This window comes from Marmota marmota, unplaced genomic scaffold (assembly GCF_001458135.2).
Source record: "Marmota marmota marmota unplaced genomic scaffold, marMar, whole genome shotgun sequence".
Taxonomy (NCBI): domain Eukaryota; kingdom Metazoa; phylum Chordata; class Mammalia; order Rodentia; family Sciuridae; genus Marmota; species Marmota marmota.
In genome coordinates this window covers 21,098,868-21,126,727 of record NW_026000093.1, presented here as the reverse complement: position 1 = coordinate 21,126,727, position 27,860 = coordinate 21,098,868, and the positions used below count along the sequence as shown (strand labels likewise).

At 34.6% G+C, this 27,860-nt stretch overlaps 1 protein-coding gene across 9 annotated transcripts in view; it reads left to right on the top strand.

Annotated features, from left to right (window-relative positions):
• Window positions 1-243: 243 nt before the first annotated feature.
• The window catches only part of Ncoa2 (nuclear receptor coactivator 2), a 176,052-nt gene continuing 148,435 nt past the window's right edge, over window positions 244-27,860 (top strand). For 8 of the 9 annotated variants that reach the window (XM_048783035.1, XM_048783029.1, XM_015485855.2 and 5 more), the window contains exon 1: window positions 244-300. The gene's annotated coding sequence lies outside the window, so the exon portion shown is untranslated. Of the gene's footprint in view, window positions 301-4,926; window positions 4,975-27,860 lie in introns of all 9 variants that reach the window. The other variant, XM_048783031.1, reaches the window with a different exon arrangement.

Here is a 27,860-nt window from a genome sequence, read left to right as displayed (position 1 = left end):
TCACAATGAAATGTTACTCTACACTTTTTGTAACTATTTTGTACAAATAGAAGTAATGCACAAGACGACCTTTTGATTTACTGTCCAATTTAATGGAGAACTCTTACTAATGAATATTGCTTGAGTTACTTCTGGCAGTTAACAAATATTACTTGTGTATTTGTTATAAAATTCACATCTACTCTAAGGAGTCCAACAGGATCCTGCAGATTTTATTCATGTATTTTTTTGTTTATATTGCAGATTTCTCTTGGATTTGGCTACAGTTTTATAGATCTTCTGCACTGTGTACAGGCACAGGTGAGTTAAAGTTTGAATCCTTTATGTTGGAATATGTTTATTTTTAAGCAACATTAAATGTTTTTAATTGACTTAAAAAATTAATAGGAAAATAAAATGAATACAAATAAAAACAAAATGTATATTTTTCTACATTTTTCTTTTATGATGAACGTTCTTTATGAATGTGTTGGAAATGATATTTAAAGGTAAGCTGGCCATATCTGTTTATTAGTGGTTATTATATATTTTGGGAAAGAGTTTATACCTATTGGATGAGTCAATTATAATTTAAATTTTAATTTTCTTTCCTGGAAAAATGTTTATATGTATTTATTTTTTCACAATGCCTTTATTTTTATTTTTGTGTGATGCTGAGAATCAAACCTAGTGCCTCACACATGCTAGATTAAAGCACTCTACCACTGAGATACAACCCTAGCCCTATATTTATTTTTATTTGTAAAATATTTGAGTAGTAGTATTTTTCACTTCTTACCAAAGTAGTATAAATGAATAGAAATGTTGATATAAATTTTGGCTATAAAACGTAGAGTCACAATTTTTTGTAAATCAATCAGAAATACCTCCTTAGTCACTCCTTATCACACAATCTAGATTTATTTTTATCATAATATTTATTCATACTAGATACATTCATCATTACTTATTTCTTTACTTATAGCTTGGACTTCTAGAATATAAACACTACAAACATTTGGACCATTTCATCTTGTTCAAAGCAGCTTCCCTAAGTCCTTAGGACAGTGCCTGATTTATAGTAAAGATAGAATGAATGTCTGTTAAAATAATTATGTGGTAATAAATATCAAGAATTTATTTATATTCAGAGTCTTTGAAATCTGCATCTGTAAATACAAATTAGACATAGCTCCTTATGTTTGTTTCTAGTTAGGAAATTAACTTACACAGTATATTTAAGACTCAGTTTTCAATTTTATGAAAAATTAGCTGTGTTGGATATTTTATTTATTCAAATATGCTTAATCAGGGAAGAATTAAAGGCTAAGGCTTCCAGTTTTACATTTACATAGTCAAGGAAAGGAAAACCCTGAAGGTGTGGCAATTTCACACCATCTTAATTGGTTGGCTATGTTTAGTGTATCTATATAGAACAAAGTTGATTTGAAAGTTATCTACTCAAGCATTAAAAAAACAGTTTTTTTTAATGTAAAATTTTAAAAATGTATAACCATTTCATTTTTTAATTCACATCTCTTTTACAAGTACACTTGGTAAATATTCTACTGTTGATACTAATAACAACTATTATTTATTGTTCTCTTACTGTGTGCCAGGCATTATGTAAATGCTTTTCAGTTATCTTCAGAATAACAGATAAGGAAATTGAAGCTATGAGAGGTTAAGTGACTTTTCCAAGGTCACATCAAGTAAGTGGCTATTTGCCACTCCAAAGACCTTGATTTTAACTACTGAGCTTCATTTTCTGCCTAAATATAGCCCTGATTACAGGTGTATTTGTGGCAGTAAGTGTAATATATAAAAATTATATTCACATTGAAAACTTTGAAATCAATTTAGAAATCAAACATTATTTTATTTATACTCCATTAGCAGGTCTTAACTTTTAACCTTTATTTCAAACTGTGAAACATGGTAACATTTTTAATATCTACCTCAAAACTATAAAGTTCCACTCAGGACCTTTTTTAGACTCACCTTTTAGGATCAGTAGTATGGGGTTTACATTCCTTTTTTCATTGTAATCATGCTATATTTTGAACCATCATTCTTTCTCTTTTGTAATATTAGAAATTTTAGGTTACAGGTTGTATCTGTGGTTCACTGGATGAATCATCTTCACTGCAAAGAATAGATTGTTGGAAAATAGTGACTATAGAACCTGTATCTTAAAAAATTATGATAATTTATACCTCTGGGGAAATATTTTTCAATTATTTAAGAAAAGAAGTGGTATAATCTTGAGATTAGAGCAGACTTGGTTCAAATAGAACTTTAGCTTCTCTGATTTAGTTCATTTTCCAGACTGAGTAGGACACATTTTATAAAAATATTGTGGGTCTTAAATGTGTATGGTGTTTTGGATAAAATGTTCTTGAGGGCAACTTTGTTGAATACACCTTCAGAATTTTATTCAGAAGCATGATTAATTATATTTTTGCAGACTTTCCAAAGGGGTTGTATCTGTGAACATAAATGCAAATTTCAGAGTTGAATATATGGAAAAGGGAATTCTGTAGTTTGAATTAAAAAGGCAAAATTCATTTAACAAACAAAACTATGCTTTTTAATCTATAGCTAGGTCAATATTTCCATTCCAGCTTCACATTTTAAGCATTCTTAAAGGCAGCCAATAAAATTTACTTGGCATTGATAATCAAAACAGGAATAAGAGTTAGATAAATCTGCCTGACAATATAGCCTTGAAATGTAATTTTCCCTTCACTATGGAAAGTTGAGCTCACTGTGAATTTATATGGACTTTAGATTTATTTATAAGTTTATTTTCTTTATACTGGAAGATTTGAGGTAGAAGGATAGGGTAAAGGTGGGCAGGTGAAGAATTATTCACACATACTTCGGTATAACCCAGTTATTCAGTACCAGTATGGAGAGAAGTTCTCTATGATATGGTAAAGCATAATATATTTCATGGGGTGCTAATATACTCAATTGTTACATACTAAATGCAGAGTACTAAAACTTAAATTAAGCATATCAAAGCATAAAAGAAAATCTGCACATATTGGATATGACATTGTTGAAAGTACATTTCAAATGAGTATTTGTTGACTTTTGAATCCTTTCTTCAAAGGTGTAAGAAGACTTACTAGACTACCTGCTTTTAACTGAGAGATGGACAGCTTGATTTGAACTATAGCTATCAGGCTTTGAACACTATCTACTGAAAATCAACACTAATTTAAATTAAATGTAGAATATTTAAATATGTGTTATATATATATGTGTGTGTGTGTGTGTGCATATATATACATACACACGTATTTGTTTGTTTACACACACACATTTACTTTAGGCAAAATCTGCCCATGTTTGATTGTATCACTACTTTTGTCGTATTTCCTTCAGATGACAGCATGTTAGGCATGATGATCTACAGAATAGGTTTTTTGACAATTGACAAAAAGCCCCAATCATTTCACTATTCAGAATATAATCGCAGTCCAGTCTCACATGGTAGACATCTCTGCATTTAATATGTAGAATGGATTGCTGAACTCACTGTTAGGTGGAAATTACTTTCTGATGGATGTTATTGACACAAAGCTATCAATCGAAAACCATTTGACAGTTCAGTTTTTAAAGCAGTTTTGCCATATTCCTCTGCTTTTCTTTCTTCTTTTTCCCCCCAACACCCACAGTAGTATGAACAAATTGGCTTAGTTTCCCTGAAACTAAGTTCATTCAACACCATAATCTTCTTTACTGTCTTTCCATTCCTTTTCCCTTTGGCCATTCCTCGATTAGCTATCCCTCCTTCCTTCCAGTCCTCTTTTCAGAGATGCCCATTATTTTATTCTTGTAGTCTAAGTGCTGTGGGAACCATAAAGAAGAATTACCAAAAATTATTAGACAGGAATATCAGTATTAAGTTTGTATGTTTATTTCCTTATTTCCTTGTTAATGTTTCTGTGTTGAATTTGGGTTTTCTGATTGCGTGCATGCGTGAGTGTGTGTGTGTGTGTGTGTGTGTGTAAGAGAAAGAGACAGAGACAGAGAAAGACATGCTGGCAATTTAGTGCTGATAAGCATGCACTCTACCACTGCATGTTCAATTTTTTATTTGTTTTGTGGTTTCAGAACTATCCATCAAATCCTATTCATAGCCTTATTCCAGCCATATGAGTAAAGGATATAGCAATAACAACAACAGAATTCAGTCTGTAATAAGTAAGTGTGTGTTTATGTAGTACACAGTGCTTTCAGAATGTGCCCTTGGGAAGGCCCATACTTCTTAAGGTAGGTGTGTTATGCTTAGTGAGATTGAGCCATCACAAAATCTAGGCGGTCTTCATTTAGAATGACTTTGGTATTATCATATGGACAGACAAGCAAAAACAGTATTAGTATGCATATATCTATTGTTGAAAAATACACTAGAAACATGGGAGACCCTGATTTTTTCTAGTTAATTTAAATTCTGGAATAACAGCTCTTTTTATATTGGTATTTTGAAAGTATGACTTGTGTTGACATAGCTGGTATTTGAAAGCAATCAACAAGGAAAGTATAAACACTTTATATCTTATGGATCTTTTGAGTTACCATGTCTATGAGGGTACAGCCTTTGTGTCTATCTCTTCTGAGTAATTTAGGGTGGGCCCTAATTCTCAGTTGTGCTTTAATGCACTAGAGAACAAGAGCATTTATGCTTGAGAATGCAAGAGTAGTTTGCAGATTGTTGATAAAAGGTGTATTCAGACTTGTGTATTCTATTTATCAAGATGGTAGAATGTGTTTGTAGCTTTGGGAGAAGGTCTGTGATGAGTAGAATTTCACGTAAATGTTACCCCAGTAACTTTCAAAACACTTGGCATTTGGTTTGGGTCAGTTAGTAGGCCTTTTAGCTATGCTGTTCACTTCCCCTTGGAAGGAAAGTGATAGATATATGTTATTTTCTAGGCAGGTGCAGAATTTGAGTCAGCAGACCTTGGCAGAATCCCCGTAAAGGTAAAATGGCAAATAAAATAAGGCTGCTTCCATTAACACCTCCTACCTTATTTTGAAGATCAAATCTGTATATGTCATTCCCAAATGTTTACAACATTTAGATATAAGGAATAAATTAAAACTTAAACATTTATTTATAAAATTAAGTCGATTTTTTGTTTTTGATGATTCTTTTGGGCATCAAGATATAGGTATTTCCATTGTGACTTTTGTTGCTAGCTTGAGATTTGGTATAACTGAAGAAGACCAGCAAAGTTAACAGTAAGTTTTACAAATTGTGATTTTAACTTAATTCCCTGTAGTAAGTTGTCTAAGCATCATCTGCCATTTCATGAATGATTCATGGGTGTCTGCAATCAATGGAAATGAATTTTTTGGCCTCGTCACAACTAAATTTGGAGGATTTCTTAACTACCTGTTTCCATGTAGGTTTGCTTTTGTGGTGCCATAGCTACAGAATTGTTTGCCTTCACTACTTTTTTAGAAAAGCAGAGTTAATGAATTTGAGGACTGTCTTTGCTTTAAACCAACAGTTTGGGCCTTTTTGGTATCATTATATAAATTTCGTAAGCAAAAGTTATATACTTAAAGTTTGTAGTTTTTAACCTAAAGGACTGATAATTTGTTACCTATCAGCATCATACATTCCTCAGGGCCTGGGATGAGGCAGAACATCATGGCAGAAGTATGTGGTCGTGGAAAGCTGCTGAGAACATGGCATTAGGAAGCAGAAAGAAAGCTCTGCTAAATAAGGACAAAATATATATCTCAAAGGCACAGCCCCAGGGACCTACCTTCTTCAACCACATTCTACCTGCCTATAGTACCCCTCAGTTAATCCTTACCAGGAATTAATTCACTGATTGGGTTAAGACTCTCATAACCCAATCGTTTCACCTCTAAACTTTCTTTCATTGTCTCACACATGAGTTTTTGGGGACATGTCACATCTAAACCATAACAGTGTAAATTGCTAATTCATTTTAACATATTCTAAATGCAAAGCATTATTGCTAAACCATAATGTGTGTGTATTATGTCAAAATTATGTCTTAATTTTCTTCCTTGATTGATTGATACTGGGAATTGAACTGAGGGGCGCTTTACCACTGAGCTACATTTCCAGATCTTTTTATTTTTTATTTGGACACAGGACCTTAGGGCCTTGAAAAGTTTCTGAGGTGGGCCTTGAGCTTGTGAATCTCCTGCCTCCTCCTGAATCTGTGCCTGGCTTCCTCCTTATTTTTAAAGAAAGAAAAATAAAATCTCTTACCCTCTTAGGTGACAGTGGCTTATCACCAGAGCTGTTCAATTGCAGAGCCAAACGTTCGCTGCAGTGTAGACCATAGTCCCCATAGATGCTCTGCCCAGAGTGGTTGTCCGCAGGACCCTGTCAGGAATAGGACGTCCACATCAAGAGCCACCCTTACTTTTTGGTCCTTTGCATTTAGGGGTAGCAAATACCAGTAAATCTGGTATCTTTGGTTTATTTTTGTACTTCAGTTTCCCTTTTTTTTTTTTAATTTTTTATTGTTGGTTGTTCAAAACATTACAAATTTCTTGATATATCATATTTCACACTCAGTTTCCTTTTAGTTAAGTCTTTATTTTGGTTTAAGTCTTGTTGATTAAGGATCCTTTTTCCCACTAAAATTCAAGGACTGATTATGAAAATAATATACCTGATCATTTGTTTATATATTGCATCAAGGTTTCATGAGGTAGTTAAAATGTTCACAAATGTTTTGAAGCAGAGATAAATATAGGTTAACGAGAAAAGCAGAGAAAGAAAAAAGACAAACATTTACTATTACTTTTGGCAAGATGCCATCCTTTGCTTTAAACTGGATAAATTCCTAGTGTTAGAGAGTGAAGTATGTTCAGATTGTGTCTAAATTTTCTTTGAAGTTGAGACTGAACCCCTTTATTTTGAAGACTTTGCCATTTATATACTGGTCTATAGTGAATATGATATAGCAACATAGAACTTTGTCTTATAACTTTTCTGCTTGTAGTTGAATCCTAATACAATTATAAAGACATTTTGTGCCTTCTTCTATATTAAGTGGGAAAAGGGATTCTGATTTCTGAAAAGGAAAGTTTTGATTGAATGATCCCATCAGATCAATATCAAAATGATCTTTAGCAGAAGAACATGCTGCCAAGAAAGAAATCAGGGATGTGAAGGAAACTAAGTGGAAACAAATTACTTGCTTAAAATAATTTTCCCTATATAGAGCAACTCATCATTTAATGATTTTTTTAATTATTTACAGAACATTGTTATACGTTATAGCTGTCCATAATACATATAAAACTAACTCCTTGGTATTCTTTAAAATAACATTACTGTGTTACCAAAGATTAATAATCATGATGAAACCACAAATGGGTAGAAAGTAGGACACAAATACAACATTAACATGCTTAAGTCATCTTATAAAAGGTACAATGTACTTAACTTTGACTAAAATTGGAAGGCTAATCAACAATGTAGTTTTAGTTTGGAAACCTGAATAGAAAGCAAGTATTATCAGTCCTCTTATTATATTGTTAGTACAACAATGTGATTGCGTTATTTCAATCAGAACACAAATGGAATAGAAAATTCTTGGCATTGAAAGATCTCTTATAGTTGGTAGCATGCATATTGTGCTTATTGCTAACGAGGTAGTAGTCTCAGCCCTTTTCATATTAATTCAGATAATCCCCTAAAGATGCCCACTTTGAAGTTGAGGAAACGAACTGAGATGTTAAGTCACCCATCCAATGATGCACATCTAATTTAGTTAGCTAGTTAGAGAATGAATGGAGATTCAAATGCAGTCCATCATTTGTAGTCTGGCTTTTGAAACTTTCTCTTAAACAACAAACAAACAAACAACAACAAAAAAACCCAGACTAACAAAGTTTACCCCAAAGGGCTACTAATTTCCAAACAAAGTGTGTGTGTGTGTGTGTGTGTATTTTTTTTCCAGTTGTAGTTGGACACAATACCTTTATTTTATTTATTTATTTTTATGTGGCACTGAGGATCGAACCCAGAGCTTTGCACATGCTAGGAGAGTGCTCTACTGCTGAGCCACAACCCCAGCCCTCAAAATAAAGTTTTAAGTTGACTTTCTAAGTGTAGGTAAGAATATGACAAAATTTATCATTGTGTATGCTCTTCCTTCTCCTCTAGTTCATAAGCCCATGTCATTGTGTCTGCTAGCAAGAAAGTCTATGAACCCGATACATTGCAGTTTAGAACAGAAATTATAATCTGCCATTAATTAATAAAGGGAAATGCAGGTCACAGAACTATTAAGTTATTTCTTGGCTTCAAATGAAGCTACCCAAATAATGCATTCAGTGGGATTTGCGCTTAGCTTTTCTATTAACACAGTAATTTTGTTTTGAAAGATAGAAAAGAAAGCTATTCCACTTTCTTTTTCACATTCCTTTCTTTAAAAATAACATTAAATTTTACACAATTACAAAAAAATTCAGATATGAATGTTCTGGATTCCTATAATCAGAAACCTAAATGGGACCTTTTCACACAATGAGAAGAGAATTAATTCAAGAGCAAATTTCAGTATTTATTTAGAAAATATTACATTCTAAGAGTGACCAGAGAATCCTTTCAAATACTTCACTTTAGAAAAATTTAATGTATCTTGGACTGTTTTTATTGCATTTTGATTATATTACAGATAATCATGTCTTAATGGACATAGGTTTTACATTTTTATACAATGTAAAAAAAACAATCAGGCTACCCTCAACTGGGTGTGGTGACACATGCCTCTAATCCTAGTGATTTGGAAGGCTGAGTCAGGAGGACCTCAAGTATGAGGCCAGTCTCAGCATGTTGGTGAGACCCTCAGCAACCTATCAAGAACGTGTTTCAAAATTATAAAGTAAATAAAATAATAAAGACTAGGGATATAGCTCAATGTTAAAGGGCCCCTGGATTCAAATCCCCAGTATAAATAAATAAATAAGGCCACCTTTTCTTTGAGGTTTCCTCAATTTTAGTTTTTATTTCTTGATATACATGAGAAATTACTGCTGTTATATGGAATAAATGCAAATTTATTTTGGTTGCTTATGACTTTTGTGTTATAATTAATAGTATTTGTCACGAATGAAAAAAGGTTTATTTAATGTAGGCCCAACACTCTAGCTTGATGGCATAGGAAACAGCTTCTTTAACAAGACTCCTAAAGTGCAAGAAATAAAAAAAAAAAATAAGTATGATGGCATCAAATTAGAAAGCTTCTCTATAGCAAAGAAAACAATTAAAAACATGAATAGAGCGCCTATAGAATGGGAGAAGATCTTTTCCACCTGCTCCTCAGATAGGGCATTAATATCCACAATATACAAAGAACTCAAAAAACTTAACACCAAAACCCCCAAATAACCCAATTAATAAATGGGCAAAAGAACTAAACAAACACTTCTCAAAAAAGGAAACATAAATGGTCAACAAATACATGAAAAAATGTTCAATATCTCTAGCAATTAGGGAATGTAAATCAAAATTACATTGAGATTTCATCTCATTTCAGTCAAAATGGCAATTATCAAGAATACAAATAATAAATGTGGGAAAAAAGGTACATTCATATTATTGTTGGTGGGACTGCAAATTAGTGCAACCACTCTGGAAGGTAGTATAGAGATTGCTCAAAAACTTAAGAATGGAACCACCATTTGACCCAGTTATTCCACTCCTCCATATATGTGTGTGTGTGTGTGTGTGTGTATAGGTACACACACACACACAGGATTTAAAATCAGCGCACTCCAGTGATGCAGCTACATCAATGTTTATAGCAACTCAATTCACAACAGCCAAGCTGTGGAACCAACCTAGGTGCTTTTCAACAGATGATAAAGAAAAGAGGTATGTATACATGGAGTATTACTCAGTGATTAAAAAAAAAAAAAAAGAAATTATGTCATTTACCAGTAAATGGATGGAACTGGAGACTATTTTGCTAAGTGAAATAAGCCGTCCCCAGAAGCCAAGGTGGAATGTTTTCTCTTATATGTAAAAGCTAATCCAAAATAAGGGCAGGGTTTCATCAAAAGCGGGGAAAGATCAGTAGAGTGAAAAAGGGATTGAGGGAGAGGAAGAAGAGACAGGAAAAGGGAAGTACAGTGGAATAAATCTGACCAGACTTTCATGTGTACATACATGAGTATAGCATAGTGAATTCCAATGACAAATATAGTCACAAGATACTAATTAGAAACAAAACTATAAAGAAATTGCCAAAAGATGAGTAGAGGGAGGGAGCTAGGGGTAGGAGGCAAGTGCTGAGAACTGAATTAGAGCAAATTATGTTCCATGCTTTTGTGATTATGTCGAAATGTATCCTAGATTCCTCTGAAAACTTGGAATGGAACCACTATTTTTGACTCATCATTCTATTCCTCAGTATATACCCAAAGGACTTAAAGTCATCATACTACAGTGATGCAGCCCCATCAATGTTTATAGCAGCTCAATTTTGCAATAGCTAAGCTATGGAACCAACCTAGGTGCCCTTAAATAGATGAATGGATAAGGAAAATGTGGTATATATACACAGTGGAATATTACTTGCCCATAAAAAACAATGATTTTATGACTTTTGCTGGTAAATGGATGAATCTGGAGACTATCATGCTAAGTGAAATAAGCCAATCCCCCAAAACCAAAGACCAGATGTTCTATCTGATATGCAGATGCTAACACACAATAAAGGGAAATAGAGAGGGAAGAATAGAAGTTCATTGAATTAGACCAAGGGGAATGAGGGAAGGGAGAAGAGGTGGGAATAAGAAGACAGTGGAATGAATTGGACACAACTTTCCTATATTCATAGATGAATATATGACCAGTGAAACTCCACATCACGTATAACCCCAAGAATGGAATTCTAATTAGAATAAGTTAAACTCCATGTATGTATAACATGTCAAAATATACTCTATTGTCCTATATATCTAAAAAGAACAAATAAAAAATGTGTCCTAATGTTATATGTAATTAAAAAGAATCAATACAAAGAGCGTCCTTTCTCTCTTAAAGCAATTTTAAAAACATTTATGCAATAAAGTTATAATTTAATCAATACTGTGAAGTAGGCTCCCAGTGTTTCATTAATTCACACTCTTTCTAAAATAACTGGTTAAGTCTAGCTTTAAATTTTTGATTTTTGAATCCTTATATTGTAACTCAGGGTTGCAAAATCACTAGGAATGTTTATTTTGTATACATTCTGTTAAGAGCTTGACCACATTCTTCTAAACAAAGTATGAAAAAGTGTTTTATAAGTTAGAATACAGAGCTTCATAAATGCATTTCATATAGTCTCCATTTGAAGAACACCTTTAGTAAGTTGGTTAGGCACAAAGCTCTAAAAATCATTACAAACGTAAGGTTGGTATAAGAGCATGTCCTTTTTGTAAGTCGTCAGTTCAGGTGCATGAGATGGAACAGTTGAGAAGACCCAGCTGGAGCATCTGATGTGATGCCCACCTTGAGGCCCCCCTCTGATCACCAGCTTCAGTCTGGTTCACACTTTCTGCTCAGATTCCTCTTTCCTAGACATCTGTTCTCGCTTCTAGTACATGGTCTTTTTGTCTTGAGATAATTCACATAAAGCACTTAGAACAACACACAGAACTGTTTAAAAATCCGTTTTACCTTTCTCGTTCTCCTCCCTCTCCTCCTCTGTTTCCCATCTCCGATTCCTGTCCCTCCTCCAAGTCGTGTCACATCCTGAGAATCCCAGATGACACCTCAGCAGCAGGAGCAGTTCCCAGTTGGCTCTTCAGCCCTTCAAGCACTCCGCTCTACCTGACCTCCCTGCCTCCTTTCTCTCTCTCTTCTTCTCCTTTCTCTTTCTCTCTTCCTTCCTTCCTTCTTCCTCCTTCCTTCCCTCCATTTCTTCCTTCTTTCCTTTCTTCCTTCCTTCTTCTATGTTGTACTTTAAATGTCTTAACTTGTGCTGCCAGTGGATTGAAGCAAGGATTCTCTCCTGAGTACCAACCTGATAGTCTGTTGAAATCCTTTCAGTGAAACACACACTCCTACCACACACCTGTAATGACTCAGAAAAGGGCACTCACAACTTAGCTACAGAGTGATCTTCAACTATGATTATGCAGTTTGGTAGCAGACACAGGGAGATGGGAGATAGTGACTTTAAGAGTCTTGAGATTCCTCTCCCATCATATTCTTTCTTTTCCAGATCTCTAAAGCCAAATGAATGAGATCTAAATACCTTCCAAGAGTGATGATCTACACCTAAAAAATAAATTTTCTCCATCTCTCTCTTAAAAAATCACAAATTATTTCTACTTAGTTTTCTTTTATTGTATGTTTCCTTTGTGATTACTTTCTCACCCCTTTCTGTTTACACTCTGTCAAGCTTCTTTTTTAGGGCGTGAAAGAGATAAGAAAGAAAAATGCACCTAACTAGGGCTGTACACAAACCCTTCTATGGGAGCACAGTCCAGAGATTCTGAGGGTAAGAGCATAAAAAGAACTTAAGAAGTGGTTACTACTATCACTTTATAGTCTACCACAGATTACCCTTTGGATCGTAAGCCCCTGTCATTGACTCTCTAGTGCACCTTTCTGTTTCCCAGAGGTGTCGTCATTGTCGGCAGTCAGCTGGTTGAGAGGAGAGGGTGATTTTTTTTTAAATTGAAGGGACACCAATAAAAAATACAGAAAAAATAAAATCGAGGAGACTGTCATTCATTTATTCAAGAGGAATGCTTTACAACATTTCTAAATTTATCATAGTAACCTTGGAAGAAAGGGAAAGAAAAACTACTTGGGCAGTCACCAGATAAATAAGCTAATATTATTGTTTTGACCTATTATCAATAAATGCTATTTGAGCAGTATAGTTTTTAATTTAGAATGTTTGCCAGGTAGACAACATAAAATACCTCTTTTACTAGTTGTGTTACCAGTTACTATAGTAAATGAAAATTAAAGCCCCAGTTCCTTAGATCTTTGTGTTTTACATTAGAAAAGCACACAGGAACCAGATAGTCATAAGACTAGTGGGAAGTTCACTGACTTGGTCCTAGACCTGGAGCTATGTGACCTTGTATAAGTTGTCTTCTTCCTGCAATTGATATCAAAATCTGAAAGATTGCATATAGAAGTCCATTGTGTCTCTGCACTAAAAAAAAAAAAAAAAAAAAAAAAGTCCATTGTGACTCAGCACTCTGATCTAAAAACTCATCAGTGGCCATTTATTTTTTATTTTTTTCATTTATTTTTATTTTGTAAATTTTTTTTTGTTGTTGTAGATGGACACTTTTATTTATTTTTTTGGGTTGCTGAGGATCAAACCCAGTGCCTCATTCATGTGAGGCAAGTGCTCTACCCCAAGCTACGACCCCAGCCCATCAGTGGCCATTTTAAATTATTCCTTTTATTAGTACAAATAAACATGTTCACTTTGAAAGCTGAGGGAAAAAAAGATAGTGTGGTTTAGCTGGGCACTGTGGCATACCCCTGTAATCCCTGTGGCTCTGGAGGCTGAGGCAGGAGGATTGTGAATTCAAAGCCAGCCTCAGCAACGGCAAGGCACTAAGCAACTCAGTGAGACCATGTCTCTAAATAAAATAAGAAATAGGGCTGGGGATGTAGCTTAGTGGTTGAGTGCCCCTGGGTTCAATCCCCCTGGTACACCCCCCCACCCCGCCACACACACACAAAAGATGATATGGTTTAACTGGTATGCTCCTAAAAACAACTAAGCTCAGGCAGATGTACATGGGATAGATTGAATTTCCTGCTAGTTTTCTGTCCTTTGTCTTGGGTGACTGGGAGGACTCTTCCTCAGTTTCATGGGTAAATTCTGTAAGATAACAGGGTTGACACTGAATTACGACATGTTCCCTAGAGAAAAAGCTGGTAGAGCCTGCACTGATCAGCATGGACCAGGGTCCTTCCTTTTCCCAGTGTCCAGTGCCTACCCCTTCTTGTGGAGCTGTCAGTGCTCAAAAGGTTTCAGATTTCAGATTAGGGATGCTCAAACCTATAAAATCTTAGTGAATACTCCAAAATACAAGAAACCTCTAAAACTGGAAACCTTGTCTCAACCATTTTACCTAGGGAATACTCAACCTGTATCTGATATGTGCATAATATGATCTACCTGCATCCATCTAGTTGAATCAAGAACTTGGATTAACCATGAACGCTATACTTGGGCAATTAGTTAAAAATATTTTTCCTTTACATTGCTGTTCAACAGGATCTCATGAAAAGAAGTTAAAATACAATGCAGACATGTAGTCACTTAATAATTTGTTGGGGTTTGTAGATAATCTGTATTATCTCCTACCCATTTTAGTGTTCTTTATTTTGTATCAGTAGCTCATATTTAAAATGATAGTCCCCCTGGGGATTGAACTAAGGGGTGCTTTGTCACCAAGCTACACCTTAAAGCCCTTTATAATTTTATATTTTGAGACAGGGTCTCACTAAGTTTCTCAGAGCCTCACTAAATTGCTGAGGCTGGTCCCTAACTTGTGATCCTCATATTTCAGCCTCCTTAGTTATTGGGATTACAGACATGAGCCACCAGGCCCAGCTGATAGTCGTAAAGATTATAAGATCTAAGTCACAGAGAAAGATAAAATTATCTTTATGATACTACATTTACTAAAATAAGAGATGATGGCCATGTATATTTAGGAGTGCTTTGAAAATAAATTATGACCCAGATTTGGTGCTAATAGGTAACATGTCATTTATGAGTGTTCTAATAGTGTTTTTGTTGTAGAATCTCGATTTGCTGGTATGACCATTTGAAATTCTAAAGCGAAATGTTTTTTTTCAAAACAGTAAGTAGCTGTTGAACACTGGCCTTTAGCGGTGGATTGCTGCCTAGTTTTAGCACAGGACACAGGGAGAGATGAGTACATTTTTCTTGGAGGCCTCTGATTCTGTTCAGTGGTTATTTTGCTGCTGCCATCTATGAAACTCATTGGGATGATCGATCGGTTTCCTAGGTTAAAGGCTTTTTTGGGGAACATTCCCTAACCACTTGCACTTACCTTAACTTTTCCCTGAGGAGGCCAAAGCAAAATCTTTTCTCTATTGCCTGCTGTTCATGCCTCCTGAGTAGGAAAGGGATTGACTTACTATACATACAGAAGTCTTTCTTTCCGGGGATTTCTAATATACTTTTTCTCAACTTTAAGGACTGGCTTGCAATGCCTAGTGAGTCAGAAACTTCCACAGCCAGGATACCGAATAGTTATGCCACATCTACCCACCCTTTTTGTCCCCCCTGCATATATGTACATCCTGTGTTTTGTTTTTACACAGAGCTCTCGCTCGCCTCCTGTTGTTAATAGTCCATGTGTAATAGGGAGCCACCGGTGGTGCTAAGCAAAACCATTCTTCAGGAAAAAGAGTCTGGTCTGTGGGATAGGGTAAGTTTTTGTGACAAATAACTGGTCCCCGCCCCCCAAAATCCCAAGTCTGCATAGTATGGATGCTACATTTCTAATCCAATTTTCTGATTATTCTTCATTGTATCATTCATTCCACTATAAGGTACCAGTTACTAAGGAAGCAGAGTGTGTCTCAATTTTACTTTCTCTTTATTTCCAAGAAATGAAATCTAGTTTAGATGAACCACCTAATTTTGTGGCATTAATAAACACTTTATACAGAAAAACTGATTCTATCCTGTTTTTTTTTTTTTTTCACCTGTAGGAAAGTAGTTGGTATATTGAGTGTCAGTCAATACTCCTGTATCTTGCATGTGATTGGGAAGAATTCTTTACAACAAAACCTGACCCTTGAATTTCATCAGATTGTATCCCTAGAAAACGAATGACCTTTTATTGACCTGTAGTTGTGTAGGTATAAAAAAAAAGTATCCCAGAGAAAGCAAATTATATAATAGAGTCATGGTGTGTCCTCAGTTGGTCTAATTCTGATGTCAGCTTTTATTGTTTTTTTCCCTGTTATGGACTGAAAGCTTCAGATGTCTGGGGTCTTAGGATTCTATTCCGGCTTCGTTGATTTGCTCACCAAAGGAAATAGGAGTGCATCTCTGGTATTAGAAGTCATGCCTTCTACTCTAAGGTATCCCTAAGAATAGGGCATGGTCTTTGCATGCTCTTTGTGCTTCTATCTGTAGAAATGATGATGCAAAATGGCAGATGCTTGAAAGACAGGCATTATTATAGATACCTAATCAAAGTCTAACACAAGTGGATAAACCTTTTTTTTGGTACCATGCCTGGCAGGTGGATAGATCTTTGATGTGTACTCCTAAATCTTTTTGGCTGCAAATGTTAGAAATCCAACTTGAGGGGCTGGGGCTGTAGCTCAGTGGTATAGCGCTTGCCTTGCAGGTGTGAGGTCCTGGGTTCCATTCTCAGCACCACATATAAATAGATAGATAGACAGATAGATAGATAGTGTTTATCTACACCAAAAAAAAGAAAAGAAACCCAACTTGACCAGTATAAGCAAAATTAGGATTTATGTACCTCATGTAAGTGGGAAGTCCAAGGCTACAACTAGCTCGATATATCTGGATGAAAGAAGTTACTTGGTGTCATCAGGACCTCTCGTTCTTTTGTCTGTACTCTTTTCTATGCTGACTTATTTTTCCATTTAGGTCCTTAATGTGATGGTAAAGTAGGTCATTAGCAACTCTGGCTTTCATCATTTTTGTAACCAGTGGTCCCCTTTAAAGGGGAACTTTCCTGATAGCTCCAACAGAAATCAGAGAATGACTCTCCCTGGCTTGGGTTGGATACCTGCCTATCTCTGAGCCAGCCTTGTCTGGATACTGGGAATAAATCAAGTATTTTTGTTAGTGTATCACACCCGTGACTATGTGGAAGGTGAATGTTGTCCCGTTGTGAGTTATATGAGTTGATAGTGAAGGGTTGCTCAGCTGTTTACAAACAGGTGTAGCCAAGTTTAAGGTTTGTGTTTCCCCACCAGCTATCTTTCTAATCCCAGAGTCTAGAAAAGTCGTACCTACTCACATGGATTATTCAGGTATATTAACATATAACATTCCCTCATCAAAGCCACAGCACGTGTTGTGTTTGTTGTACTAGATCCTGTAGTGATGAGAAAAGAAATTTTGCTCACTTGGAACATTTATTATTGTGGGGATGATAGCACATTTTTAAAAGGTAGGGTACAAATAGTTCTGTGGCAAGGGGAAGCACCTAAGGGAGGAAGGGAGTTCTAGAAATAGAGGAAGGCAGCATGTACAAAGTCCAGTGGTGAGAGAGAGCAAGGCCTTTTGGAGTAATTAAAGTAGTTCCATAGATATGCAGCACAAATAGCCAGAGGTCAGGATTGTAGAGGTTAGTGGGGCCAGATCTTCCAAGGGCCTTTTTCTTGCTAAGTCATTTTACATTAATCTTGAGTGCCATGGGTTTCCATTGAAGGACTGATACAGGGAAATGAAATGAAAAACTCATATTTTAGATCCCAGCACTGGGGTGAGTCAACCAGAAGAGGGCAAGTCTGGAGGCTGATGTACAATTAAGCTGTTGAAGTGATATAGGGAATGATGGGACCTGAAGGCAGAGGTAAGGGAGATAAGCAAATTCAGGTGATATTAAAGTTGGTAGGACGTGATGATTACATGCTTAGCAAGAGGAGAAATCATTACAGGTTCTACCAAATTCCTGGCTTTGTCTCCTTTGGATATCCAGTTTCCTATGATCTACATCATCCCATTCCCCAAAACAAATCGGTAGATTTTCTGTATCAACAAAAATAGGAATATGGGAATGTTCATTGCCTCATTATTTATTGTAGCTCCAAAATGAAAACATTCCAGTTGTTCATTAGCTGATGAATATATAAATAAAATATGCTATATTACATCAATGGAATATTATTTAGCAATAAAAATAAATGAAATACTCATATATACTACAAGATAGATGAGCCTGAAAAACATCATATTGAAAGAAGCTAATCACGAAAGGTCACATTTTGTATGATTTCATTTATATGAAGTGTCCAGGATAGGCAAATCTACAGAGATAGAAACTAGATTAATGGTTGCCTACGGCTAGGAGTGTGAGTAGAGGAAAATGGAACTGACTGCTAATGGAATTGGGGCTTCATTTTGTAAATGTTGAAAATGTTCTAAAATTTATTGTAGAGTTGGTTACAAAGCTCTGAATATCCTACAAACCATTGAATTGTACATTTTAAATGGATGGGTTGTATGGGATGTGAATTATGTCTTAAGTCTACGGCCATACCACCCTGAACGCGCCCGATCTCGTCTGAATTATGTCTTAAGCTGTTATAAAAATATAAATATGGGACTAAATTCACTTTAGTTTATTTAGAATACAGAAAACTGGCTGGTGGAATCAGGCATAAGGAACACATGAAAATAGCAGTGAGAAAATAGTGAAAAACTGGAAAAAATGCCTAACAACAGGAAAATGGGTAAATTATAACATTCATTAAAAAAAAAGAAATGTAAGATCCAGATATTAACAAATCCACATAAAAATATTCATGACTTAAAGATGAATATTAAAAATAGCTTTGTGAAATTGTTTATTATAGAAGTAAAATGTCTTTACTTACCTTCTATCCTGGTATGCTGCTATTAATTTTACCAAAGAGCAACATTTAAAAAGACAGGGAGGGTGGGGTTGTGGCTCAGTGGTAGCACATTTGCCTAGCATGTGTGAGACACTGGGTTCGATCCTCAGCACTATATATAAGTAAATAAATAAAATAAAGATCCATCAACAACTTTAAAAAGACAGGAACCAAAGGATTTTTAAGATTTCAAATTAAAATATAGGATTTTTTTCGGTATTAAATAAAATTCAGGATTAGTTTCATTTAACTGAAAGATACAGTGAATTGAACATCTTTAGAGAAGAGCCTGTAAAAAATTTCTCATATGAACCATGAGTTTTTTTAAAGTTAGGGCAAGAAGAAGAAAGAAGAGATTATTACTTTGGAAAAACTGGAAAGGTACGGGATACTAATAATGTGCAACAGGGTTTCAGAAGAAAATTTAGGCAGTTGAGCATCACTCAACTCTTAGGCAGCTTCTGTCATTTATACTTTATTTCACACATGCTCTGCAAACCATTTTTTGGCCCTTTTTCTTGTTTTGTTTTTATATTGTTACTACACCAGTGTTGGGGACAGGGAACCAGACTTTTTTGTTTTAGATGAGCAGACTGAGGAAATGAGAAGTGAGAGGTTTTGCCCATGGTTGGCATTGAGGGGAAAGCAGCAGGTGGAGAAATCCTCCAACTTCTGTTTAAAGAGAATCTTAGAAATTGTTTTTTAAAACAAAGTATTTTCCTTTATTTAAGTTGTGTTATTTGTTATTCTGAAATTATTTTACTTTTAGAATGAGACAGCAGGATGTAATAAAAGAATGAAAAAAATCAAACAAAAATTTTAACTTCACATAATACATGTAGATGATGTTTTTAAAGGTCTGTATATTGGAATTTCAGAGAATTGTTTGAAGGCTAATAGGTATACTTACATTTGAAATATGGCATTCAAAAATCTTTGCTGTAGCATTTTAAAATTTGCTTCTTAAATTTCTTTAATTTGCTATTCTCTAATGTTATGATCTCCCCTCCCCCCAGCCTTGCCCCTTGTCTTAGAGGCTGGAGGATATATTTGTCTTTCCTGAGAATTTCCTTTTCTTATCTTTTTAATTGCAGTGCTGTTATGGGTCCTGTCCCAAATTTCTTTCTTAATTTCTTTCTCTTTTCATTAATTTAGGCATATCCATTTCACATTAGCAGTCTACTTTTTATCTTGGTATTCTTCGAGTGCACTGTGAAATCCTCCTGTTAAAAGTTAAGGGCAAATATTGAAATATGCCTATTAGGGAGTTGTTCAGAGAGGGACAATTCTAGATCTTTTAAAGATCTCCTCAGTCAATATTTTACATTACATTTAAGTTAACAAAAAGCTCTTTGCAAAGTTCAATGTTAATTTGAGCCTAGTGACTTTATTTTTTGACCACAATATTTCTGCTATACCACTAGCTACACAGCCTTTGTAATTTTCAAAAGTGTTGTTTAGTTGTAAGAACTGCTGGCAATTATCTATACATCTATATAACACAGGATTTTGATGCAGTTTTTTCATTGAAGAAAATATTCTCCTGTAGGTTGCATCTGTCCCATTCTGGTTCTCTGGAAGAACTGCCAATTAGAGTCTAGTTCTTTGTGTTGGTGTTCTAATTAATCAGGAAAGGAAAATTTTGCTTCTAAGTCTGTGAAAGCCCTTGCTAATTAGAAACATTAATTCCAAATTTCTTTCATATTCTCTCCACCGAACTTGTTCTTCTTTTAGCTGGTTTTTGTTTCTTAAATTAGAGTAATACAATGTAGATTTAACCTATTTTAATATATTCATACATAGAAAATAATTTAAGTAGGAGGTGATCATTTGTATTGCTTATTCAGTTTATAAAAAGGACTCAGCAGGGTTCTTTTAAATATTGCATTTCCCTTGTATAGTGAAAATAAGATTTAAATTTACATGATTTGTATAATATTTTTAGAAATACAACCTTTTTATAAATCAAATTGCAACTATATATTAGTGCGTTTTATTTCTTTTCAAGGACTAGAATGAGGGGATTTCAGAAAATGACATGTTTATATGCATTCTGATTTTTAGATTAGCTGTGAGTTTAAATTGATTAGAACTATAGGTCAGCTACTGGCTGGGTGTAAATGCCTTTTTTTTATTAGACATGAGTTTTTTAATACACAGAAATTTTAGTGCATTTAGTTGTGGCATAAATCTGTTTGGTCTGGCAATGGTGTCACCTAGTGTGGCCATTTTTTACCCCAAGTCTGAATTGTGGGTGCTCATATGTGCGTATGTCATTGTGAATGCTAGAGGAGGCGGATGGCAAGCATCTTGATGATGATAGAGCTCATCCAGTAATGATTAGGTTGAGTCCCAAGTGCAGGACTTTTTTAGTTTACATTTTATGTGGATTGTTGGGTTGACAGCCCCCAGTGGTTTGTAAAGGAGTCTTGGAGTACTTGCTATATCCTAAAAACAGTGTTTGGGGGAGAGTTATTTCAGGGGGAACTCTCAATCCTTTTGTTAAATATAGAAACAAATATTATTTGCTTTATGATTAAAGGCTGGATCCATCCATGATACGAATGAGAAATGGATTGGGGTGTAGGGATAATTTAAGCAGTTTTATAATTGGATAGTACTCCAGTTCAGAGAATTTTTCAAAGATGACATAAAGTAAAGGAATTTTGTGAATGATAATTAGTTTTTTAAAAATATAAACTTTGGGGCTGGGGTTGTAGCTCAGTGGTAGAGTGCTTATCTCAAATGTGTGAGGCACTGGGTTCGATCCTCAGCACCACATTAAATGAATAAATAAATAAACAGACAGACAGACAAATAAAATAAAGATGTTAAAAAAATAAAAATATAAACTTTTGACCATACTTAAAACACACCCCCATCCACACACCCCCAACTTGGAGTTGAGTAAAGCACCTATAGATGGCAAGATTTAGCATAGAGTAGCCTTTCTGCCTTCACAACAATTATGATCAGTACTTATTTTCTGTACTTCGGAAACTTTTGTATTTTAATAGTGTAAAGTTGGACCTGGATTCTTTTTGAGGTACTTGCATATATTAGAAAACCATCAAATACCAAATAAGTAAAGAAAAGAACAGCGTTTCATAAGTTTTATTGTTGCTTTATTTCTTCCCTGTCACATCTTTTTTTTTTTTTGCATAAAGTGGTAAGTTAAAACCATTTAGACTTAGATTCTCAGATGTCTGTTGACTTCATCTAATCATTTAAAAAATAGAAATATGTGGGTTTTCCCCCATTGAAATAATGTTAATTTATCAAGCTATTAAAGTCAATTCATGGATTAGTTTTTAAAATACAAACTATCAAAAGATAAAGTCATTTTCTTACCATTACTGATGGCTTTAGAGATGACTTTTTTTTAGAAAAAACAGGGCAATGAAGGGTTAGTTTTCTGCATTGCAAATAATAAATTATTACATTTTACATCTTAATAAAATCTATAAATTGAATAGTAAAATGGTGATTATTTTACAACTCCAAAGAGGATTTTTACTGAGGAAATCTAAGTTCTTTTTTTTTTTTTTAAACCTTATCATTCAGATTCATGTTATTCTAACACGGTCTCTTTGTCCAAATTGTATCATAGATTAGAAATTATGATGCTTTCTCCTAATGACCTCACCACTAGGTTTTCCTTTTCCTTGTGTTCCCTCTTCACATACATGCCCCTTGATCCCCTCATTTGGGTTGATTTGTAATCTGACTCTTGTGACAGATGTTAGGAGGTGGAGCAAAGGGATTCTCTGCTTTTAGACCAATCACTTAAGAGACTACTGTATTAAATTTGTGGTCAGAAAAAATTCGCTTTAGCCTTTTGGAATTATTCTTATCAAAGGAAAAAAAGTTGGAAGCGCATGATAATATAAACTGAAAAATGACAGAGAAGAATTAAGGGAAGAGTAGAAGTGTAGACATGCAGATCAGTTAGACACACTGCTGGAAGCTTTGGAGGAGGGGGTAGGGTTTTTCATGTTGCAGCATGTACTTTTCTTTGACTGAATCTGGCTTAATTTCTGTAAACATCCCTCCTTCTAGGATGAATCAGTGCATTTTAGCCATGTCTGTACCTGTAGCAGAATACTAGTTTTGAAAGTTTTCAGGCAATTTAAAGACTGGAGAAGAAAAGGTGAGAAAGCTTGATGCTTTTGATATCGTAGGCTGCCAAGTTTGAACACATTTCAAAATACCAAAAGTGTGTTTATTTTTAAAACTTTAATTTTTCAAGTGTTTGTATGTAAATTTTTATAAGTTGACAATAAATAGGTATATTTTAATATTGGTTTTCTGGTGATTAGACATGTATGTAGAATCCCTACAGTTTTTCAGACTCCATTTTCAACCTACTAGGATATCTAAACATTTTTTCCTATAGAAAATATTTTTAAGTGGAGAGTGAAAGGTTTTAGCTAGTAACTTCCTCATCAGACAGTGTGATTCAGGGACGAGAGAAAAGTCTACTCGTTAATATATAGAAGCTTGCATTAGCAAACCTAAATTGTGAGCAAGAATGTGAAGCCCCTGGCATCAGAAGCAAATGACCCATCAGGCATTCTTGTTTGCCAAGGTATTTCTGTCCATCTCAACAGTGGCAAAGACCTAGACATTCTGTGCTGTGGTGCACTCTTTCCTGAAGCCTTGCAGAGCAGAGTGCTAGTGTGATTCTTATTTGGCTTTTTGATCGTGAGAGCACTAGCATGTAACACAACTCTGGAAAGCATTTAATTATTGTAGAGCAGTGAGAGCAGCCTTTAGTAATTTTCAACTTGAAAAAAGTGAGTGTTCTCTGAATCTTACTTCATTAAAGCTTTTGTTTGTTTGTTTGTTTGCTTTGTGGTGCTGGGTATGGAACCCACGGCCTGATACGGGTTAGGAAAGCACCCTATCACTGAGCTGTTTGTACCCCAACCCTTAAAACATTTAATTTTAAAAGGAGAAAGGATCTCAGTTTTTCCATTAGGGAACACAAAAGAAAAGAGCATTACATAGTCTTCATGTAGGCATAGCATTTAAAGTTTTACAACCAGCACACCCACCAGAGCTACATTCAGTTGAAACTTAAAAAAAATAATGTTAATAAGCTCAGTGTCCTCTACAGTACTCTGGTGTTTACCTTGTCCCCATTTCTTTGACTTTATTATTTTCTGTTAATTAAAAGAAAAACGTAGCAAGACCTGAAATGAATGTTTATTTGAAAGCTGGCAAAGAGAAGCTCCCTCTGTGCTTTAAAAAAAGGTTATTTTTTAAAAAGCATCTGCCTGTGTTGCTCTTTAAATGAGCCAAGATATACTTTTAACATATATCTTTCTTTTTATTTACTGCATATTACAAACAAAAAATTAACAAAATTAGCATTCTAAAGTACATTCGTTGAATTTCATTTGCTAATTTAATGTACTTTGAAAACTCAGAGCAGTACTTTTTAAAAAAACAAATATGGGGTAGGTAATTAAGCATTGTTATCTTTATCTTTAAACTGCTTATAGGTATATGTTCAAAATAAATGAATTCAAGCATGATTTTATATAATGTTCTTTTTATTAACCATGGAAACGTACTTATTTGATCAGACAGTATTAATGTCTGTTGATTAGGCAGATTTCAAGATAGGTTTCTTGTATACCAGAAAATATAAGTTTCTTAATGAGAGCTACTCCACATTTCATTTCAATTTTGTTGTTTCATTAAAAGGAGTCAGGGGACCATGGTTGCTGAAAAGACTAAAGCTGGATTTTCCATTTTTGTTTTTCACTTTTAAATGAAACAATCCATTTATGTAGAAAAGAAGCATAGAGTAGGACAGCACTATACATAATTCTAGATGTTAGGACATGACGTACATCAACAAAAGGCCCTCTCCTGTGGCAGCCAGTGATTTACAGGCCAGTTGACACTGTTATCACTTTATTTCTTAGTGTCTTTACTTAAGAGCAAGAAGAGGGCTCAGGAATCATATAATTCAAGGACTGCACTTTAAAGTCAGGACCTAGAGTTAGTAAATGATTTTCTGGCTGTTATATCGTCTCAGGCCATGCTGGGACATGAATCTAGATTCAGTGGCTCCTTTTATCAAACCATGCTGCTTCCTTAATTGTTTTTGTAAATGATGAAACATTTCCATTTGTTGCTATATGTCAATCAAAGTGATATATGTTAAATCTGAGGGAAATTAGTAATTGGATTTCAGTGAAGGTGTGTGTGTGTGTGTGTCTGTGTGTGTGTGTGTCTGTGTGTGTGTGTGTGTGTGTGTGTGGTCTTTCTGATAACCTAATGCATCCTTAAGCTATTAGGTGGAAAATCAAGTCTCAATATAGGCACATTACACATCATTTTTATTGTGGGTGAACTTAGATGAACTTACCTTAAATTGAAATGTAAAATGTATATTTTGTAAGTTGATTAAAGTTGTTGGTTAATTCATCTTGGTTCTTAGTGAAAAATTAGAAATACTTTTATGAAAATTAGCATTTAAGCTGAAGCCATAACTTTATTCAGTAGTTTTCCTCTCAAATTTATTATTGTGTTGCCTCACTCAGCTTTTGGAATTGCCAGACATTAGAAAGATACCAGTGTTTGTACTGTAGGAAATAATCTGCACACCCATGTGTGCAGATCCTGACTACTGTTCTTTTAGGGAAAGTGTGCTTATATGTTAAAGTAAAAATCAGTTTCACGATTGCAGTCATTACAACAAGTTCTTCCTAGGTTTGCTTTAGATATACAAATTCAACTTGGAATATTAATGGTGTTCATAAAAATTATATTGTCAAAGGCCAAAATGGGTCTTGGGGCTGGGATTGTGGCTCAGTGGTAGAGTGCTTGCCTAGCATGCATGAAGCACTGGGTTCATTCCTCAGCATCACATAAAAATAAAATAAAGATATAATGTCCCCCTAAAACTAAAAAATAAATATTAAAAAATTATGCTTTGGTCTTAAAAATCTGTGGAAGTAAATATATCACTATTAAATAGCATTTTTATATAGTGGACATATATGTGTCCCCCCCCTCTTTTAATTTTCCATATTTTTTTCTGGCAAACATTTTCTATATTAAAATAATAAGCATGGATGGGGGACTGTATAAATATTTATCCTTACAAGTCTGCTAAGGAGATAACTAATATTTTTACTTTTTTGAGCTTAGAAGAACCTGCTAACCAGAAAGAGACTTGGTCATCCTTATTGTTTAAGCACTGAACTATACCTTCAACTTATTTCTCCAGTAATTGGTATTACTTTCTATTAAAAATACAGAACTTGTATGGACTTCATGTTAGCCACTATTCTGTTTTACTTGTACTGATTCACTCCAGATTCTTAATAACCCTGTGAAATGGCAAAGATTATCATTGCTCTTTCATAGGAAAAGAATCTGATACACAGAAAGGTTAACAACTCTTCTAAGATAACACAGTGACTATCCAGTGTAGCTAGAATTTGAACTACTCTGGCACAAGAGCCCATAATGTTAAGCATTGTATAGTAGTTACCTAATCTTGCCTCGTATTATAGAAAAGATGAGCCAGGAAGAAAAGGTATAGGAAAAAAAAATGATCCAATGGTGCCTAAGGTAAGATTTCACCTATAAAGTGAATGTTAAATGTACATATTTCTCTTTGTTGCCACATCACATCAAAATGGCCAGATTAAGTGTTGTTAGATTCAGAGGGTATATTGGGACGTCTCAAACATAGGCTAGGTGGTCTACTTGAAATTAGTGTTCTGGGAGTAGATCTCAGGGATAGACAGTAATTTCCCCATGTGGCTGAAACAGAGGGATAATTGAGAGGTTGAGGGCACAAATGATTGGGAGAGATGTGGCTTTGAATATTAAGATAGGATAAAGAGCAAAGAATGGTTTAAGCATTGAAACTATATCTTCAACTTATTTCTCCAAGTGGTTTAAAATATGAGCTCCAAAGGATTGTCACAAGAGTAGACTCCAATTGTAGAAACTGCTTTTAAATTATTACTCTAAAAACATGTATGAAGACATGAATGGTGTGACTCTACGTTGTATACAACCAGAGATATGAAAAAGTGTGCTTATATATGTGTACTATAAATTGAAATGCATTCTGCTATCATATAACAAATTAGAATAAATTTTTAAAAATAAAAAATGTAACCGTTTTTCAGATGGACAACTATGTCTAGTAGAAACAGAGGTTAATAGTTCTTCTGAAAAACCAGGTAGGCCAGTTAAACTAATCACTAATGAACTCCCATGTATTCTGCTTCAAACAGGAGGTCAAATGATTTTATGAAAAAGAGAATGAACATTTTATTGATTGTATATATTCTAATAAGCAGTTTCATCAATTTCTATTCTTTTCCAAACACTATTTTTTAAAGCAGAGCTATAAATACCTACTGTGTACTTTAGGTGATAAATTGAATAAAGACATTTTAAAAATAGAATGATTTTATGGCCTTAGAGATGATTATTTAACATCTAAATAAAATATTTTGACTGAATTATTTATTTTTTCTTTTAAGTGAAAGTCAGCATTTCTGTCACCTGGCAGAAAGGGAATGAATGCATCTTTATAAACTCTTCTTTAAGGAAGTGAAGATATTGGCATCTCTTGAGAATAGACTTATAAATACCACTGAATAAATGAATGAGTGCTGGGTAGTCTTCTAGCACAGTAGCAGTTCTTTTTCCAATTTACTTATTTCTCATAACAGTCATGAAAGCTTTCTCAGATAGGTATACATATTCTCATTTTGTTAGTACAGATAGAGTAATGGCCAGAGGTAGTACATGATGGAGCCCATGCTCCACACATTCCTTCTGACTCCAAGTCCATTGTTCTCTTGCATAAATGTATACATCGCAGGAAAATGTTCTAAGCATTAAAAGCTATAAGGATAAGCATTAAATGTTTTGGGGTTAAAAAAATTAGACTATTCTACCATCACTTGACATTCATTTAGCCAGAAATATATGCTGAGCCCTGACCATTATTTATAAAGTACTGTTTATAACAAGATTATATTATATTTGAAGTGGACATATACATTACCATAAAGATTAAATCAGTATTTAATTCATAAATAGTATAGATAAGCATCCTATGAATACCCCCAGGACTATATCACAATGCTTGTCACCCAATAAATATTTATTGAGTGTCTATGCACATGAGTCCAAATAAGGGTGAACTGGTTAATGGAGGAGTTTTTTAGAGGATCCAAGACTTGGAGTAAGGCCTTAGAAGACAAACTAA